The sequence below is a fragment of the Ixodes scapularis genome, unplaced genomic scaffold (assembly GCF_016920785.2).
Source record: "Ixodes scapularis isolate PalLabHiFi unplaced genomic scaffold, ASM1692078v2 PGA_scaffold10__122_contigs__length_95168666, whole genome shotgun sequence".
Lineage (NCBI taxonomy): Eukaryota > Metazoa > Arthropoda > Arachnida > Ixodida > Ixodidae > Ixodes > Ixodes scapularis.
This window is the reverse complement of record NW_024609836.1, coordinates 8031192-8049085: the sequence shown is the minus strand read 5'-3', so window position 1 is coordinate 8049085 and position 17894 is coordinate 8031192.

Below are 17894 nucleotides of genomic sequence, written 5' to 3'. Positions count from 1 at the left end.
CATACGACACCCCAAAACTTCAGTTGAATGTTCAGCGCACTGACGTTGTAGCGACGCTACTAAATTTCACGAGCGGCTTGATAGCCGAGTTGTACAACTCATTAAAATAGTTTATGTAAGCGTGACTGACTGCAAAAAAACGTTATCGGGGTTTTCTAGGCTCAACTGCAAAACCTGTGTGTTTTTTTCCTGTAGACTTTGATACGTACTTTAGCTGTTTAATATGTTATACTGCACCGTCATCAACCCTCTCGCAAAAGTTGGGGCAGTCAGTTCGACGTCAGCACACTGTACGTCCAACTGAAGTTTTAGGGTGCCGTATATCTGACAAAGGGTGTAACGTCTACACCCCTTTTTAAAAAAAAAAAAAAATAGGTGCTTTTGCCATATAGAAAAAGACCACGGGCCACGAATCACGGTACGTTAGAGACGCCACCTATTGTGTCCATGATAGTCGCTTCTCTTCTGCTTTTTCTGCCGGTTACTGCGGGACATACCAGGTGTTTTTTGTTGTTGTTTTTTTAGAACAGGACCGTGTTTTTCGGCGTGCGTTTTATTGTACAACAAATCACAGGATACTTAAACTTTGTAAAATGGTTGCGTTAGTGAATGGGATAGAACGCGAAAGTTTGATAACATGAAGTGCCTGAATCAAAGGATAAAGATAAAAATAAAAAATATATATGGGCCGATGAACACCAATGATAGCGTAAAAAAAGAAGCTAAAGTTGAGGCTTGGGCGAGTTTGTACATACTTCGGAATTAAAAACAGCGCGAAAAGACGAGGACCAGACAAAGAAGTGACGCGGACGTAGCGCTGAGTTACAACTGAGTTTATTGAACGCAAAATCGCAATATATATTTGCTGTGTCACGAACAAAAGAACAGAAAAAATTCAGCCCACATGTGATGTATCACCAATAAAAATAAAACAATAATAAAAAACATAAAAAATAATTATAAAAATGCGCCATGACACAGCTGTACAGAGTATGTGCTAAAAAACGAGCAAGTCGGGGAACCAGAAAATTCATCTCTTTGCCTGATAGGGCCACAGAAGGACTGCTTACACATGCTGCACCCAACCTCGCTATCTCAACAGCCTCTAGAATTTCCCGAGTAAGCTGGTTCCTATGACGCTTAACAACCTCACACCGTTGGAAGTCGGGTTATCATTGTTTTATTTTTATTGGTGATGCATCACATGGGCTGAATTCTTTCTTCTCTTTTGTTCGTGACACCGCAAATATATATTGCGATTTTGCGTTCAATAAACTCAGTTGTAAGTCAGCGCTACGTCCGTGTCACTTCTTTGTCTTGTCCTCGTCTTTCCGCGCTGTTTTTAATTCCGAAGTGAAAAAAGAAGCTTACATTATGGACACATGTGGCATTTCTATGAACGAAAAACTGTTGGCAGCAAGAAAGAGAACAACGTTAATTATTTCTTGGTGAGAATTTTTTTTCCCACTTAATTGAATACTAAAGTCGCCCGGCAGTATCATTTCTTGTTTTGATGATATTAGGCTTAGGTGGGCGTCGGCTCATAGAGAAAGTTTTTTCTCCTTTATCTTTTACCTATCTATAGTGTTCTCAAACTTTGTATAAAAGTTTGTTCTGCTGGGCGGGTTTGTAATTGACATTCATATTAAAAATAGCTAAAAAAAGACGGCACAAAAAGACGAAGAAGCACAAAATAGATCTTGTCCTGTGTGCTTCTTCGACTTTTTGTCCCGTCTTTTTTGCGCTATTTTTAATATAATTCTCAAACTTTCCCTCTCCATCCCGGCCGTCGGAGTCATATTCTAACGAAGTTTCAGATTCTTGGGTTAAGTTAAGTTTATTTACGCAAAACAAAACAAACCAATTTCTTTTTTTAATAACCGTTATCATTATATGTTTGAAAGTTATAGACGGTGGGCCTTAATTCTGAACAACCCGCAAAGCAAAGAGCGTTCTTTGTACGGATCACCACAGTTGAATGATTAGTTTAATAAGAATACGATCCGGTGTGCCGTTATTTTGGCAAATATACATTACACCCTTTCAGACGATGTAAAGGGGCACTGAGGGGAATGTTGAGGTCGTCTTTTTTTTTATGGCACGAATTCAATCTATGCACCCTAAGAAGGCACGTAGCCAGGATTTTGTTTCAGAAAAGGGGGGGGGGGGGGGGGGGGGGGGGGCGCTGCCCATGACAAAATGCTGTATGGGGGGAGGGGGGAGAAGAGGTCCCAGCGAAATGGAGGATCTCGGGGGGGGGGGGGGGGGGGCGCTTCTGGTCAAGAGATCCAACGAGTCAAAAGATCCAACGAGTCAAGAGATCCACCGAGTCAAAAGATCCACGGCGAGTCAAGAGGTCCAACGAGTCAAAAGGTTCAACGAGTCAGAAGGTCCAATAATGAACCCTTTGGCGTGTTGTATCTCTTGACTCGGCAGACGCGAGTCAAAAGATCCGATGCGGGCCAATTACTCGAGAACTGCCGCGTCATATTGCAAGGGGGTCGCGAAAAGCTCCTCACCAGTTTTCCCCTAGTGCAAAGGGAGACGTTGAACATTAAAGATCAGAAAACATTTTTTTTACTAAGTGCTGTAGTTTTTATCGAAAAAGAAAAAAAAAAAGTGAGATTTAAGTGTGACGCTCAACTCCGGTGCGGAGTCACCGGAGTTGAGCGTCAGTTTCCGGTTTGCCGCCAGAAAACGGGCCTGAAGGGGTTACCCGGAGACCGGTTTTGTGTCGCTGGCTTTTGTAAGTGGGGAGGGAGCGCTTTTCTTTGTTTCGGGTAGATGCGCCACTAAAACTTTGCGTGAGAAAAGTCAAGAATATGAGTCTTTTGACGCGTCACGTTTTCACGACAAAATTTAAAAAAAAAATGTATCCTCAAATTGAGCAGGTACTATTGAACTTGCCAACTCTTTCACTCAGTTCACATCACGCGCTTACTTTCTTGACCGGCACAAGCGGCTGCAGGAAGAAAGGGAAATAGTCCCCTTTCTTCTTCGCGATTTCTCCGCGGCTAGGGGAGGGCCGGAGGGGATCATTTTGTTGCGGTGTCGCTGAACCTGGCTTTTTTTTTCCGTAAAGCAGTATTGTCCGCGAAGACGAAGCAGAACGAGCATACAACCGCGGCGAGAGGACCTGCTTTCAAAACTCCTTTGTCTTTAGGTGACTTCGATTTTCCTGGAGTCACGAATAATTAGCGGGCTAGCAAGCAGGCCAGAGGCAAATCGCCAACATCTAAACGAAAAAGGCAGGCGAAAAAACGATCTGAGTGGCGATGTGTGTAAACAAAGTTATCCAGGATCTAAAAATCGCTGAGCTCATGTCCGGAGAGAGAGTATACGGCGAGCTTTTTACAGCGAGGCTTTTTATGGCTAGGGTATTTTTTCGTGTGCGTAACCAAAAACTTTACGCTCGCACCGCCGCACGCGCACGCCTTCTCCGTATAGAAGATTCGAAGTAAATAACCAAAATAAAGCGTTGATGAACGCGCGTGCAAGGAACCATTTGTTTCGGGTTTTTGCTTTAGAACAGTTACTGCTGCAGACGACGGCACGTGCGGCGCCTGGAACACCATTCCTTCTATTCTCCTTCATGCTTGGGTAATAGACCGATCTCACCGGCCAGTTTGACTACGCCACCACTGCCGCAATTCATCAGGGGAACTTTAGTCTTTCTGCACGTGCGACAACCTCGCAGAAGCTCTGCACGTGAGGAGCACGAGACAGCACGAGCCCTCTCGTGCTCTGCCGTTTGCCTCCTGTGAACTAAAGGTATGGTGGCGTCACGCATGCCCCGAACGCTCGGTGAGATCGGTCTATTAAATTTATCAATAGGTCTATTCAGTAGATGTTATCAATAGGCACCATTTTCAAGATCAGTAGACTCTCAGGTATAATAAAGGTTTATCAAAGATGTGCCACTGTGCGACCAGCGAGGCGGCGGAGCAAACCTCACCGGAGAAAAGCTCACTGGAGATAAGCTCACTGGAGAAAAGCTCAGCACCAAACTGTCCGATGCTGAGAAAAGCTCACCTACGAATCTAAGAATCGAGCGTCGACTCAAGTGAAATACGCTCACTCAACTGAAGTATGCAGTGATGGCTTATGCGCATGTGGTCATTCTGCCCTTCACTAGCAAAATATATTCTTTTAAATATTATAACATCGTGTAACACGTTAGACGTTGCCCGACGAAAATAAAATAAATAATTCCTATAGAAGGATAATTAAAAAAAAATAATAACAAAACAAATGTCGATAGAACACTAAAAAAAATCGTATTCCCTCTATCCTGGCTACGTCAGAATCAAATATGGTGACACACGAAGACGCTGTTGCATAACACGCAATCGCGAAAAATATATTTGAGGTTTCTGTTTATTCAGTGCCAGGCCGGTTTGCCTTTGATGAGCGCGGCGACACTGATTTACGCTGTAGACGAGAAATTTTGACAGTGCAGTACCACTACAAGCCTGTGGTCTTTAACGTGCATCACGCAGTAGCCATACATGACTGCACGCACGCCACTACAAATATGTAGTAGGTTTATGATAATGTCTGACTCATCATGTGGATATGTTTTCTGGCACCGCCATTGCACTAACTCAAAATTACGAAAAATTATTATCAGATTTTTTTTCTTACCGCGTTTAAGCTACGTTCCACTAAAGCTACTGTGCAGCCGACGCTACGAGCTGACAGGACCCATTAAGCAATGGTGAAAACAAAACGTATTCATAGCGTGCGTCGACTTTTTTGTGCATGTTATTACCGGCTAGTCCAATCAATCACAGAATGCCTCACGGCTTTGCACTTTTAGTGTGCGCGTGTGCATTTGTGTAGTGACTTTCAAGCTAGTACAGCGCGCAAAACTCTTGGGAAATTTCTGCGGTAGTCAAGCATACAGCACGAAGAGATTACGTTGGTCACCAGCCGATTGAAATGGAAAACGCACAACTCCGTGACATAGCCGCCCATTTAGGATCCCAAAACCTGTCGTTCCCGACGTCACTGCATCATCTTCTCACATCATCATTTTTTTTTTTTTTTTGCTTTGTTATTATTCGCGGGATCCCAACTCGTTGCAGTGCAGTGACCGTCACCCCCTCCTAGCGACCCAAAAACCGTAATTCATTGTTGTTTGGCTTTTCTTTCTTTTCCTGCTGTTTTTGTTCCAACTTTCTTTAAAGCCCTCCACCCCCCCTCCCCCCTTTTCCCCGTTATCAGACAGGAAGTCAAGTCAAAAGGTCCAATAATGGATCTTTTGACTCGCCCGACACGAGTCAAAAGATCCAATATGGGTCAAGAGGTCCAACGAGTCAAGAGGTCGAACGAGTCAAGAGGTCCAACGAGTCAAAAGATCCACGGCGAGTCAAGAGGTCCAACGAGTCAAAAGGTCCAACGAGTCAGAAGGTCCAATAATGGATCTTTTGACGCGTTGGATCTTTTGACTCGTTGGACCTCTTGACTCTTATGGCCTGAATGTCCAACGAGACTGAATGTCCAACTAGCCTGAATGTCCAATCGGTCACGTGACAGGCGAGACGGAATGTACAACGAGACGAAAGATCTAATCGAGACGGAATGTCCATCGAGTCTGAATGTCCAACGAGACGAAAGGTCCAATCGAGACGGAATGTCCAACGTGCCTGAATGTCCAACGAGACAAAAGATCCAACCGAGCCTGAATGTCCAACGAGCCTGAATGTCCAACGAGTCTGAATATCCAACGGATGTAGAATGAACCTTGCAAAGAATTTAGAAGACATTTCTTTGTTGAATTGTAGGATTACTGATAGTTACGGCGGTGAAAAATGCGTTCGATGAAATGGAGAACCTGACATTTCGGTGCGGAGATATCGGTACGCGATCATTTCGGTATGTGTTCGCTTCGGCACCGGGCTTTTCAGTACCGGGATTTTTGATGCACGGCTGTTTTGGTGTACCGCTGAGCTTGTCCCTCTGACGTTGCCTCTGTGAAGTCTCCAAAATGAAATTAAAATTAAGCTCGTGTAGTTTGCACACTTCATAAAAAAACCCAAAACAGTGTATTTATTGTTCGTTTTATATACCTAAATATAAATATGATTTCTATAATTAAAAAAGAAAAAGACGTTTAAAAGGTCACACATGCTACAAGATCAAAGACCGAACTCGTTGACCATTGACAATCTGTCACGGGTTTGATTTTAGAAGGATCGTTCCTCTGGAGCGGAAACAAACGTGCTTATCCTCAGCCACAGTTTTTTCGTATTGTACGAGTTTCTGTATTTTTCTTATTGGTGTCCCTAGTCCCGTAAAGATGATGTCCCTCGCATGAGAGAAAAACGCCTGATTGAATTTTTAGTATTATCTATATTGATCTGTGAAGTCGCTGTAGTATCTGTAATTACACTAAATTGTAGTTTTTGTTTTCTTCTTTTTTGCAAAACGAACGTGAAAGTTATAGACATTTCTGATTCGACTTCTCGGTCCCCAGAAACAGAACTTCGATCCTCATAATAAAATCAGTGATAAAATACAACGTTCCTTTCATTAAGCCTTTGTGCAGGTAATGTCCTCAAGTGGTGAGCTTTTGTCCGGTGATTGTCCGGAGGATTCGGCACATTGACGCTTATCGCGACGATTAGTTTTGCATGCTTCGGCCACCAAAGCGATTGCTGTCGCAGTGAACCATGTATTAAGCAACAAGTAGGCAACATTAGTAATCAATGCTTTTTTGGATTGGCTTCCGTCGTTTCTGCCTTTTCTGGTCACGTGGCATGCAGCAATCGCACCGATACGGGCCCAGGTAGCATACCAAGGCTGCGATCGGATTTCAACTGGTTCTAGCTCTGTCATAGAGCCGCTGCGACCGTGCGACCATGATTTATTCATTTGCGCACATTACAAGCGCACATATGACCACGGTATCAGGAAGTCAGCCCCTCGCTCGTTCTTCCCAAATTCCATAATGCTAGCGTTGCGAGTGAACATATTCACAAAGAACCCGACTTTTATCATTTTGAATAACCCGGGTACGATTTACTATCGGACCCTTGCCAATTCTGAGAGCTGCATTTGTCATCCTCTCTTTTTTTTTGGAAAGAAGGTCTCATTGTTGACCCCCACTGTCACCGGAAATCTACACACCCAACACTAATCAATTTATTTTAGACAGTTCGACAAACAGGCACTTTCGCCCCATTCTTCATTCTGCGAATCGGCCTAGAGCGAATTGCCCTATTCGACGACTTGTCCTTCTTCCAGTTGTCCAGAGACCAATGGAATTTCGACGAAGTGACTGGATTTGTGGTGCAATACGCTTCTTCTACAAGAATAGAAACCCACGTGGAACGATCTATTGTTATATTCACACATGATGTAGGCTATTAGTACATCCGGGTGTGAACCTTTTGCTGCACGCCGAGACAGATGCGTTCGCGTCCTTTATCATCAGTCATGCTCCTACCTACCAAGACATCATGAACTACCTCGACAGCGTGGCGAGCTTTTGAGTGCTTCCAGGAGCCAGTTAAATTACATGGGCTTCTGAAAACCACTATGCATGTCACATGCAAAAAAAAAAAAAAAAAAGTTGCGCACTGCTTGATACTAGTATTATCGCTCTACTCACTGACATACAAACCTATTTGCAGGGAATGCATGCGTATGCAAACTACTGACGACTGCAGTGTACAGTGAGTAGTTGTCTGTTCCAGAGATAAACGAACAAAGATAAAAATTTGTCAAATCCACACAATTGTTCTGCGTTTACTCAGGAATTGTCGGGTCACCCCCCCCCCCCCCCCCCCCCCCCCCTCCCCATGCATTTATAGACGCGTTAGATGTAGATTTAAAAAAAAAAAAAAAGATATCTATATCTTTTTTTTTTTTGTGGGAAATTACGCTTGTGCAAACTCTTGATGCCTTGCACCCACAGCTCCCAAAGCTCCTTTAAAAAAAATTAAATATTGACTCTGCGCATAGTCAGTGGCGCTGGCGGGCGGTCATGTGTTTACAATGCGGGTCTCCGTATGTAGCTCATCTATATAAATCGAAATGGGCAGGGATGAGGACTGAACTAGAAATCCCTGGGATCTGAAGCGCGGCTTTCATAGACGTCTCCCAATTGCGATGCACTAGAATACCCGGACATTGCATCCCTATTATTTATTTCAAACTGGCTGACCTATGTCATCGGAACATTCCAAACATTTGAACTCTTAATATCAAAGGAGCGTTTGGCGTCGTACAATCGACACCTTTAACCGATTGGTACATAGCTGCGCGTCGGCACTCAGCTAACTAACCATCAAGCCGTCCTATAGATGAAATTATAATATTTGTGTCTGCTCTGTTTCTTTGTCGACCCGTCAACGTCGGCTTTTGTGTCACAACATTTTAGTATGATGAAACTACAGCAATGCCTGCAGGAAAGCGGACTAAATATGCACACAAGTTTGTACATTTAAGAAGGAAAATTATTCTAGCACGTGACAGGCGAGACGGAATGTCCAACGTGCCTGAATGTCCAACGAGACGAAAGATCCAACCGAGACGGAATATACAACAAGCCTGAATGTCCATCGAGACGAAAGATCCCACCGAGACGGAATGTCCAACGAGCCGGAATGTCCATCGAGACGAAAGATCCAACCGAGACGGAATGTCCAACGAGCCTGAATGTCCAACGTGCCTGAATGTCCATTATTGGATCTTCCGTCTCGTTGGGCATTCAGGCTCGTTGGACATTCCGTCTCGTAATCGAATCGGGGGGGGGGGGGGGGGGGGGGGGGGGGGGCGCGATATCGGGTCACACATATATGCCGATCGGTCGCAGATATCGAGTTCCTGCTCGCCGGCAAATAAAAGGCGCGCGTTCTGAGCTACGCTGCGTTCCCTGCGCACAACGCGGGAGTATTACCAGAGCCTTAACAGATGGCGAATAAGTTCCACAAGCACAGCTGGAGAACCGTCAACATCACGCCAGTGTCTGGTTGACAGTGTTTACTGCAGAGTACGCAGATGAGTTGATGCGTTCCGTCGATTCTGTTTTGCCCCTGTTATGTCCGGCATAACATGGAAAAAGAAGAAGACGCGCCTCGTCTTCTTCTGCGACATCAGACAGTGTACGTGCCTGCGCATGCAGGGACATTCGGTCACGCCGCCATCACGATCGCAGAGTAAAGCTACTCGTTGTGCTTTCCGTAAGCGACTCCTGATTACTCAGCGCTTAAAGGGGCACTCAAGTGGATTCTGAGATCGTCTATTTATTGTCATAACTCAATCTGCGGGCTCTAAGCATCCTAGAAATCCCAAAATTACATTCAAGGGCGGCCGATTTCCCTATTAAAAATCCAATCAAAGATCGCTGTTCTGCGCCTAGGCGCACGCCGTCAGGGGCGCTGTCGGACGGGAAGGCAGCAGGGAAGGGCGTGCGCCATCCAATCACGAGTGACGGCTTCCCGGCGGATTGATCCTTCGAACCGGCGGAGTGATCTTCCGAATGTGCGCGTATTTGATGGATTCTCGTTGGGACTCATTTTGTTTACTTCGGGTCTTGCGTCGTGCGGAGATGGACCTGCCAAATCTAACACCGTTGGAGGTGGAAATTCTTCGGCGGACGGCAGATATGAGCTCAATCTCCTACGACGCCACTCCTACGCGCGACGCCGATGCCTCGAACGCGACGGACGACAGTTCGCGATGCTCAATGTCGACACCGGAGGAAGACGACGAAACCGACGACGCAACCCAGCGGCTTGGGAACACCAACTGGTAGGTGATGAGCTGTTTATTATACCTCTCATATGTATAGCTGATGCTGGTTTTCTGTTTTAAGGTGCCAATGCAGTTGCTGCGTGCCGATGGAAACCGTCGCAGAGTGTGTCTGCTGCCGTGACTACCCGGCCGCCGTTCGCAAGCAGCAGGGCCGGCAGAGCTGCGTGACAAGCCACCCGGATTTCGAGGGGCTGTGCCTCGATCCGGGTGTGCTACAGCTGGCCTTGATGAACATGCGCCACTATGGTGAAAGAAACATGGGGGCAACCTCGAACGAGTGAGTACAACTTCGTGTTACCGGTCGCGAAACTTGCTGTTCTGCCTCGGCCCCCGTTTTTCTTGCGTACGCATTGAAGCGGCGTGATAGCTTTGAATAGAAATCATCATTAGCGTTCAACTGCTTTTGAATGTTTTTCGCTTTGCGTGTCTGCTTTTTTCTTGTTTGCCGTGCGTTTTTGGTTCCATGCCCATGCCTCGCAAGCCGCGGGCCAAGGATAAGGACGGGTAGCTTTATGACAGCGTCTATTCTCCCGGCAGCTGGGAGAATAATTTTTCGAAATTCTACCGACGATCGCCTCCCATTGGTTGTCTGAAATCATACAACTGCCGGTAGAATGCTGATTTTCTTGTTCTTCCAACATCTCATGGAAACACGTTTCATGGACAACTTTTCCTGGACACGTATTGTCGACGCTGACGTTTCATCGACACTCGTTACGCGAATTGCACGCTGTAGGGACACTTCATCGCGCGTGTATCCCTCGGGCCAGTGTTAAACCCCCCCTCTTCGCCTCCGCTTTCCCTTGGCGACAGTCAATGGTCCAATGGGAGTCAACTGCCGGTTGAATTTCGGAGAAATTATTCTTCTGGCTGCCGGGAGAATCGACGTTACGTGGCTTTATAGACTGACATGGAGTCAGAGTTGGACTACTGTCTCTCGTCGGTTCTTGAGGCTTCTCAAGTAGTCAGACATTGCAAGGAAAACGTAGTCAACTATTCAAACGCAAAAAAATACAAGGGGAGTCACACAGACGCCGGCAACATCGCATTTCAATGGTTTGTTTATGGGCAAAGGCGAGCTTCTTGCCCACTCTCCATTGCGCATGCGCGGCGCCGGTGGCGTCTGCTAGGGGCGCTCCAGTTTGTTTATAAACATGAGTTGGTGTACAGTTAGTTGTGCCGATCATTTGTTTGTTTGCAAATACATCACATGCACAGCGAAAGGAAACATAAAAGAGAACCATAATATATGATGGTTTTTCCGGGGAAACAATCAAAAGAGAGGTGTAGATTTCAGAGTAGCGAATATTGCTTATTACATCTGATTAGTCTGGTCATTGCCTCAGGTGTACGGCTGGTGGGTGTTCCTTACATTCAATAAATGTGGACATTGTTTCAGGCGCTTCCGGTTCGCTGCCTATAGGCAGTGTGTGCTTTGGCTGTGGCGGAGACTTGGACAGAAGAACAGGCGACCACTGCCCTCCTGCATGGTCAAGGCAATTAGAGGTCACTTTGCCAGCGACACCTACTCCGGGTTTCGGTACCCCTCCCTTTAAAAAAATAAAAGCGCTAAACAATGCATTGCCCAGCAGTCGTTCTTCGCCCAAATGTAATGTTAGGCGTTAGAACCAGATGACAACTTATTTTTGTCCAGTTCAATGTCATTATCGATTTTCATGTTTCAGCGAGAACATTGGGAGTTTTCATTGGCTGCCATCTTCTTGGCGCCTTTGAGCACTTACTGCTATACTCCGTGTCACCTAACAACCGACTGCTGTGGATGCTACGAGCCATTGAGGCGAATCCAAGGCACTTTGAGAGTTTCCCATAACCTTTGAGAAAAAGCACGTTTTTTCAAGATAATTTTTTTTACCCACTTGACGGATTTTGTGAGTAACACATTATTTTTGGAACAACGCCACTAGATACAGACGAAGGGAAAGACTGGAGAACACGAGCATGGACAGATTGTTTTCATGTAAAGCCTAGCCAAGTGCTGTGTTCTCGGAGCCAAATTGGCTAGGAAGACTCGAACACTAATTAGGAATTCTTGCTCTTATTCCTGCAATGCACATACAAGTTACCCAGTAAAAAGGCATCTTTACTTGACATTCTTTTCAGCTAAAATTGGATCTTTTGCTAACACACAAAGGGGAGAGGTGGGGATGTAGCCAAGTGTTGAGTGTGCATGTGTTGGCGTTTGCAACTGTTGCAGATGCCACTGTGTGTAACTGCACTTTCAGCATGCTCCTTGGAGCTTGGATAATCATGCAAAAGGTCGTGGTAAAACAAGCCAGAGCATCAATTAGCAAGGTGTGTCAATATAATAGGTTGCTTTGTGAACAAGTCAATGATTGAAAGGAGATCCTCTTCCTTATCGTTCTCGCGGCGAGATAAGCTGCGAGCCACGCGCTTTCCACGACGGAGCCGCGTCGCCGCGTGGGCACATCACTCCCGCGTAACAAGACGAGGAGAAAACGTAGTTCGCTCTTTTCAAACAATAATAGCTGTATTACGTCACCTACAGCCAAAGATTTGACGTTGTTGTCAAAATATAATGTGCATGTGCCTAAAAAGAGCAATAATAATAACTTAAGCAATCTTTTCGCAGTTCGCTATTTCTATTGGTCGAATTCTATGGAGGTGGTGGAGACACGGGATGGACCCCGCAAGAGGATATAGTGCGTGTGTATTTCTATTGCTGTGAGTTTACTAGGGCGCCTTGCCATTTAGAACTGGTCATTTTTATTGACTGAAGCCCAACAAACAATATGCTTCCAAAAACAAGCTTCTCCAAAAAGCACTTGAGTGCCCCTTTAACATTGGCGACGAAGGCGGACCAGAACCGCAAAAGGGAAGACTTGCATCGTTTGAACGATGTCAGCGCTGCAAGGCAAGGTCGAAGAGTTCGACGGTACTGCGTGGTCGGCCTGGGCGGAGCGCTTGGACTTCTACTTCCAGGCGAACGATGTGCAAGACGCCGGAAAGAAGAGGGCGCTACTGCTGACTTTATGCGGCGCAGAGACCTACAACACAGTTCGAGCGCTAGTTGCACCCCACAAGCCAGGAGAAGTTTCTTTCAACGAAATTATGTCCTTGCTAGGGGACCATTACGATCCAAGACCATCCGAACTCTTCTGTCGAAGCAAATTTCAGAGGCGTGATCAACATCCAGGGGAGTCAATTGCTTGCTACGTGGCAGCACTTAAGAAATTGGCAACTGACTCTAACTTTGGCGTGTTGACGACAGCTACATCGCCAACGACGACAGCGGGTTCGTCGAGTGCCGGCGGCACAGCGTCAGCGGGGTCGTCGAGCTCCGGAGGCATATTGGCTTCCAATTCAACGATGCTGCCGCTGGACGTGATGCTTCGTGACCGCTTCGTCTGCGGAGTTCAAGATGAGCGTATTCAACAACGTCTTTTTGCAGAACAAAAACTCACATTCAGGCAAGCTTACGATATTGCCATCAAACTTGAGAGTGCAGTGCAACAACAACAGGAGCTGAAACTCCCCAAACCAGACCTCAACAAAATGTGTAGAACTACGAACCGGGCAGCCACCACTTCCAGTGGTCAGCCGGAGACGCCGTGTTACCGCTGCAATGAGCAACACAGCGCACAAACCTGTCGATTTCGCAAAACATCGTGCCGATTTTGCAGAAAGACGGGTCACATTGAGAAGGCTTGCCGAATGAAGGCTCGATCCGGAGCTGCACAACGCTCGACCAACCTGGTGAGCGATGACCAAAACGAGACTGATCAGTCAGTAAGTGATTTTGACATGCAGGAACTTAACGCTGTTCGTGCCAGCGTCGTGGTTCCCAAGTACCTCATAACGCTTAAAGTAGAAGGAAGAGCACTAGAATTTGAAGTTGACTCTGGTGCAGCAGTCACGGTCATCAGTCAAGAGACCTACAGGCGAACATGGCCTAACAAGCCACCTCCGTTACAGAAAGAGGATATGACGCTGCAGACGTGGACCGGTGAAGGACTCCGAGTTCTCGGTTCAGCGCAGTACACGTAAAGCATAAGTCTAAGGACTATATCCTGCCACTCCTAGTCACAACCGGAACAGGATGCAACCTGATGGGACGCAACTGGTTTTCAGCACTGCAGATTCGACTCAGTGGTATTCACCACATTGAGCAAGACCGTACTATCACAACGGTGCTCAGCGCGCACAGTGAGGTCTTCAAGTCTGAGATCACAGGGTACATCGGACCAACGGTACACTTGGAGATGAAAGAAACAGCAACACCCAAGTTCCTTAAAGCCCGACAAGTACCATTTGCACTACGGCCAGTAGTTGAATGCGAATTGCTAGCATTGCAGAAGCAAGGCATTATAGAGCCGGTTCAACACTCCGCGTGGGCAACGCCTGTCGTGGTTGTCAGGAAGAAAGATGGATCCGTGAGGCTCTGCGGGGATTACCGCAGTACCGTGAACGACGCAGCAAAGCCGGCATCCTACCCGCTCCCGACACCGACGGAGGCTCTATCAAACCTTCAAGGAGGAACTGTCTTTTCGACCCTTGATCTCGCGCAAGCGTATCAGCAGCTGCGAGTAACGGATACGACCGCCGAAATACTGACGATCAACACGATCAAGGGGCTCTACAGAGTGAAGCGACTACCTTTCGGAATCGCGGCCGCCCCGGCGATATTTCAACGAGTCATGGAAACCACACTCGCGGCCATTCCGGGAGTTAGCGTTTACCTTGACGATAAAATCATCAGCGGAACAACCCCAAGTGAGCACGCGCGTCGGCTGGATGAGGTACTCTCACGACTGGAAAAGGCAGGGCTGAAGCTCAAGCAAAGCAAGTGCTTCTTCGGCGTGAAGGAGGTCAAATTCTTAGGTCACCGCATAAACGCCGAAGGAATTCATCCAACCCAGGACAAGATCCAAGCAGTAGTCCAAGCCCCAGAACCAGAGAACAAGACGCAGTTACAGTCCTTTTTAGGCCTCCTGGCGTTTTACGACAGGTTTTTAAAGGATCGCGCGACAATCGCGAAGGAACTGTACGAACTACTTGAACAGAACAAAGAGTGGAGGTGGGAAGAAACACACCGAAGGGCTTTCAAAAAGCTGAAAGATCTGGTGGCGAACTACACTGTGCTCGCACACTATGATGGAAAACGACCTCTAGTGTTGTCTTGCGACGCCTCACCATATGGAGTGGGAGCCGTACTTGCACAGCAAGATGCTGATGGGCGGGAGGCTCCGATCGCTTTTGCATCCAGAACGCTAGGCAGTGCCGAGCGGAACTATTCGCAACTGGATCTTGAAGGCCTCGCTATCGTGTACGGAGTTCACCACTTCCATCAATACATAGCTGGGAGGTCCGTGACCATATTCACAGACCATCAGCCTTTGCTAGGTATCATCGGCTCCAACAAGCCTGTTCCACAAGTATTATCACCCTAGATGGTGCGTGAAACTGGCAGCCTACCACTACGACCTGAAATACAGGCCAGGAAATCGTCACCAGAACGCAGACGCTCTCAGTCGGCTTCCGTTACCACACACACAGAAGACGAATTGAATCCACCTGGCGACATCTTGATGTTTGAAGGATTGTCACGGCCTCCTCTGTCAGCGCAACAGGTAGCAGAGGCGACAGCAAAGGACACTGTGCTGGTTGAAGTGTTAGGAGCAATTCAAAAGGGCACTCTTCATCGACTCAAATCACCAGAGTTCGCACCTTACACAAAAAAGGCGGCAGAACTGTCGACACACCGAAATTGTGTGACATGGGGGGCACGCATTGTGATCCCCACGCGGCTGAGGACGGACGCGTTGACGTTGATTCACGCGGGGCACCGTGGAATTATAGCAATGAAGATATGCGCACGGAGCTACTTCTGGTGACCCGGTGTCGACGCAGACATAAAGTCATTCGTCGCAGAATGCACTGCCTGCCAGACCCACCGCAAGACACCACCGAAGGAGCCCATGCCAGTCTGGCACAGACCCTCCCACCCTTGGGATACTATTCACGTGGACTTTGCGGGTCCAGTTGAAGTCCAAGTTTTTCTGGTGGTCGTGGACGCGTACACTAAATGGGTGGAAGTTCGAGTGATGCGAAACATGACGTCGGCTGCCGTCATTAGACAATTGAGGGCTATCTTCACAACTTTCGGCGTTGCCCGGAAGGTGGTTTCGGACAACGGCACAGCTTTTGTGTCCGACGACATCAAGACCTTCTACCGGATTAACGGTGTAATATCGATCACAAGCGCGCCATACCATCCAGCAACTAACGGCCAGGCTGAACGCATGGTTCAAGAGCTGAAAATGGCACTAGCTAAAAGAGGAAGAGAAGATCTGAATTGTGTGGTTGCCAGATTTTTATTCAAATAACATACAACAATCCATGTGGCAACAGGAAAGACACCTGCTTGGATGTTTTTTGGGAGAGAACTTCCGTCTGCTCTCGAGCGACTAAAGACGTTCAGCCCCGAGACACCTGAAAGCACTGCCACCTTTACAAACCCACGCAAGCTGAATGTAGGCCAAGCAGTGTGGGTTAAAACATTTCCAGACGGTAAAAAGTGGATACCGGGAGTGATCGAACGTCAGCTGGGACATCGCTCTTGGATGATTCGGGTAGAGCAAGGTTCAATTCGCCGGCACACCAACCACATACGGCCGCGAAGAGTGGCATCGCATAGTCAACCTCCACAGACAGCTGTGGCACCCGCATGGGACATTAACAGCCGTGATGACCTGGCTCCGCAACCCGCGACAACCATCAGGGACAACAGCACAACTGCTATTCCCGAGGAATCGCTTCCTGTTGTGCCGCCGGCAGAGCCTGACACTTCAGGCACTCGAAGAAGTTCCCGAGACCGGCGACCACCTCAAAGATATGGACATGACGTCTAGTGGGGGGAGGTGTGATGTCCGGCATAACATAGAAAAAGAAGAAGACGCGCCTCGTCTTCTTCTGCGACATCAGACAGTGTACGTGCCTGCGCATGCAGGGACATTCGGTCACGCCGCCATCACGATCGCAGAGTAAAGCTACTCGTTGTGCTTTCCGTAAGCGACTCCTGATTACTCAGCGCTTAACAGCCCCCTACACTTTAGCAATTGACTTCTCTGACAGTGAGTCCTACGGAACTGCAAGGTAAGGAATGAAACCTATATTCGTTTCACTGCTTCAGTCCAACCGTATCTCTTGACTGCCTGCGTGCCTTCTCCATCCTAATGGACACGTGCCATGAAATGATTCTTAACGTTGGCTGAAAATATTGCTTAAAATGCGTAATCGCCTAGTTATTATAATATAGAAGGCGTGCAGTTATTCCTCTCTGCACGCACTGCTTGCATAAAAGCGTAATAACTAAGGCCAGTGAGCTCGTTCAAGTTAGACATTATAAAACCCGAGACGAACGTAAAACAAAAAGAGAAGACACAAACGACAGCCAAGAGCGAGCGCGTTTCTTGCTCTGAAACAGAGGCAATGACACTGACCATGAAGCAATTTATTTCAAAAGCAGGTAGTATATTTCAAAGAGGTTTTATGTGCCTTGTGTTTTCCCGAGTACTATTTGGGCGTAAACTATAAATAATCGTATCACTATGCTATTGAACTTAATCTAATGAGACTTTTAAGAAAAGTTACTACACGTGTCGCACTTATCAAACTCAAATTTTATAACGGAAAGTTCATAGAAAGAAAAACGAAAGGAAGCTAACAAAGACCTGTTAATCCTATAAAGAGGCAGGATAACGGAAACGATCCGCCTGGTTGATGCGGCTACTCGCAGGTGGAACAACATAGAATAGCAACTTTAAAGCTTATTTGAGCAGATCCGAGCACGTGCGCTATATCATATGCTAGTGACAGCGTCAGACAGACGCTTGTTTTGGGAAAAAACGATGCATTCCCAAACAATCTGAGTATCCATGCACTTTAGTTCTCGAACGAATTAAAACATTATATATGGGCGAGAAAGGTAATTTTCATAAATTGATTAAAAGGAGAGTCGTGCAGCTACGGTACATAACATTTAATGTTTACCAAATGCTTGTAAAAAAAAAAAAAAAGTCATTTAAACATGACAAACATTTTCATTGAAGAAAGCAACCTGTGTCGCGAGCCCGATACATTGTGGCATGCAA